The sequence below is a fragment of the Mus caroli genome, chromosome X (genome assembly GCF_900094665.2).
Source record: "Mus caroli chromosome X, CAROLI_EIJ_v1.1, whole genome shotgun sequence".
Classification (NCBI taxonomy): domain Eukaryota; kingdom Metazoa; phylum Chordata; class Mammalia; order Rodentia; family Muridae; genus Mus; species Mus caroli.
This window is the reverse complement of record NC_034589.1, coordinates 12,664,575-12,667,841: the sequence shown is the minus strand read 5'-3', so window position 1 is coordinate 12,667,841 and position 3,267 is coordinate 12,664,575.

Here is a 3,267-nt window from a genome sequence, read left to right as displayed (position 1 = left end):
GGGTAGGGAAGTGGGGGGCGCTATGGGGGACTTTTGGGATAGCATTGGAAATGTAATTGAGGAAAATATGTAATAAAAATATTAAAAATCAAAAAAAATAAAAATAAAAAAAATAAAAAGCTAGGGGGAGCCAGGCTGTGTTTATAACTGAGAATAGGAACAACCCTTAATTAAGATTAGCTAAACACAGGAGCCAGGTGAGTGGTCTTGATGCAATGCTAGTCTATGGTTAAACCCACCACCAGGGGTCCTTTTATAAATACCCGATAATGCTATTCCTCTGGGCCTAGTGAAAAACATGCACCAAGGGAATTCCATTCTAATAACCCTTTCATGAATAATACTATGGTTCCTCCTAAAACCACAACCCACCTTTTTCCTAGGCCATTGTAAATTCCTGTGTATGGGTGTGACTTGGCTATTGTTCTAAGTAATTACTATGTAGACTAGCCCTGAGCTTTCTAGCTCTAGTCAAGTAAACTGTAATGCCTGATTACTTTCACTGTCTCTACTAGAGGTAAATTTGAATGTGACTGAATAGGTAACATTCTTACTGAATTCCAAGCTCAGAGTAGGCTTCAAGGACTTCCTAGGACATTGTAACACTAGTGGAGGCTAATCCAACTTAGCTATATGTCAAAATCAATCCCTAAAGACACTTATAATAAAACAATATTGAGGGAGAGCACATAGATCCATAAACCAGACTAATGCAGGGACAAGTTTGGAGCATATGTGCTATGGGAATGCCAAGGTTCCAGGAGGCTAAGTTTCCATGAACTCTTTGCCTCAGGATTGCTTTCAGGATTCTAGGCTTATCACATGAGTCAATACTGGAGTGGATGTAACAGATGCCCCCACTCCCCATCCCACCTGACCTCTAAACTCCCTGAGGCCTCCCGTCTCTTGAGGGTTAGGTGCTTCATCTCTGAATGAACCCAGACCTGGAAGTCTCTACTGTAAGTGTGTTAGGGGCCTCCCATCAGCTGGTGTATGTTTTCTGTTTGGTGGTCCAAAGTTTGAAAGATCTCAGGGGTCCAGATTAATTGAGACTGCTGATCCTCCTACAGGGTTGCCCTTCTCCTCAGCTTCTTTCAGCCTTCCCTAATTCAGCAACAGGGGTCAGCTGCTTCTGTCCATTGGTTGGGTGCAAATATCAGCATCTGACTCTTTCAGTTGCTTGTTGGGTCTTTCAGAGGGCAGTCATAATAGGTCCCTTTTTGTGAGCATCCCATAGCCTCAGTAATAGTGTCAGGCCTTGGAACCTCCCCTTGAGCTGGATCCCACTTTGGGCCTGTCACTGGACCTTCTTTTCCTCAGGCTCCTCTCCATTTCTGTCCCTATAATTCTTTCAGACAGAAACAATTATGGGTCAGAGGTGTGACTGTGGGATGGAAACCCCATCCCTCACTTGATGCCCTGTCTTCCTGCTGGAGGTGGCATTTCCTCAAAGGTCCCTCCCTATGAGTCCTGGGAGTCTCTCACCTCCCAGGTCTCTGGTGCATTCTGGGGGATCCCCCCAACCTCCTATTTCCTTAGGTTGCCAATTTACATTCTTTCTGCTGGCCCTCAGTGTTTCTGTCTTTTACCCTCAGCCAATATCAAATCAGGTTCCCCTCTACCTCTCACTCCCCCACACCCGGACCCAGTTCACATTCCCTCCCAAGTCCCTCCCTCCCCATTTGTGATTGCTTTCTTCTCTCTCCCAAGTGGGACTCAGGCATCCTCTCTTGGGCACTTCAGCTTGTTGAGCCTTTTGAATTCTGTGGACTGTATCTTGTGTATTCTGTGTGGATTTTTTTCTTTTTTCCTTTTCCTTTTCCATTTTTTTTTTTTTTTTGGCTAATATCCACTTATTAGTGAGTATATACTATGCATGTCCTTTTGGGTCTAAGTTAACTCACTCAGTATGATATTTTCTAGTTCTGTCCATTTTCCTGAAAAAGTCAGGATGTCCTCATTTTTAATAGCTGACTAGTATTCCATTGTGTAAATGAACCACATTTTTTTTTATCCATTTTTCTGTGGTGGGACATCTAGGTTATTTCCAGATTCTGGCTATCACAAATAAGGCCACTATGAACATGGTGGAACACGTGCCCCTGTGGCATGGTGGGGCATCTTTTGGGTATATTCCCAAGAGTAGTATTGCTGAGTCTTCAGGTAGATCTATTTCCAATTTTCTGAGGAACCTCCAGATTGTTTTCCAGAGTGGTTGTACCAGTTTGCAATCCCACCAGCAATGGAGGAGTGTTATTCTTTCTCCACATCCTCTCCAACTTGTGTTGTCACCTGAAGTTTTGATCTAGGCCATTCTGACTGATGTAAGGTCAAATCTCAGGGTCGTTTTGATTTGCATTTCTCTGTCACTAAGGACTTTGAACATTTCTTTGATGAGGTATGAGGAAAATAAATATACAAAGTACATTTTATAGGAAAGGTGGGGTGGATTTGGGAAGAGTTAAGGGAAGTGGGACTGTGATGAAAATGCATTGCTTGAAATTGTAATAAATATAAGAAAACAACTTTAATTCTGAATATAAAGCCAACATATGGCAAAGTACGAAACTAAAGAACTCATAACAATTAATGATAAAATACTGCAAAGAAAGGAAACTGTAACAAAAATGTAGAGAAAAGAAATATTTTCTGAGGAACAGCAAAAAGTCTTAAACCTAGACTCAAATAAACATTGCTCTACTAATCATGCTTACCACCTGCCCTACAAGCAATTATCTGAATTGGAGTTTTAAGTCTGTGTGAACTGAGGTTAACCATAGCAACAAATGCACACAACAAGCCCAGCTCATAATGATATTAACAGAAGATCGTGGACCAGATAAGGGCCTAGCAAAAAGAAAGCAGTCCCATTTCCACACAGAAAAAAACCTATTTACTTAACTTTGTACTGTCCTGTACCACATGTGCATCTGTGGAGAAATACTGCAAGGCATGCAGAAAAGGAGGAAAAAGCAACATATAGGAGGATAAATAATCATCATTACCAGACTCAGATAATGTAAGAAATGTTGGAACTACCTTGACTTGGTATTCAAAAACAAAAAATAAAAAACAAAAAACAAAAACAAACTATGATTAATATATCAAAGATGCCAGCAGAAACAGTGGCTAGCACGTACAGTAGAGTGGGCAATATAGCAGAGAAAACTATAAGAAATAATATTGAAATATCAAAAGTGAAAAAAAAAGACATAAAGGATATTTCTTCAGGACTGGAGAAATGGCTCAGCAATTAAGGGTTCTTCT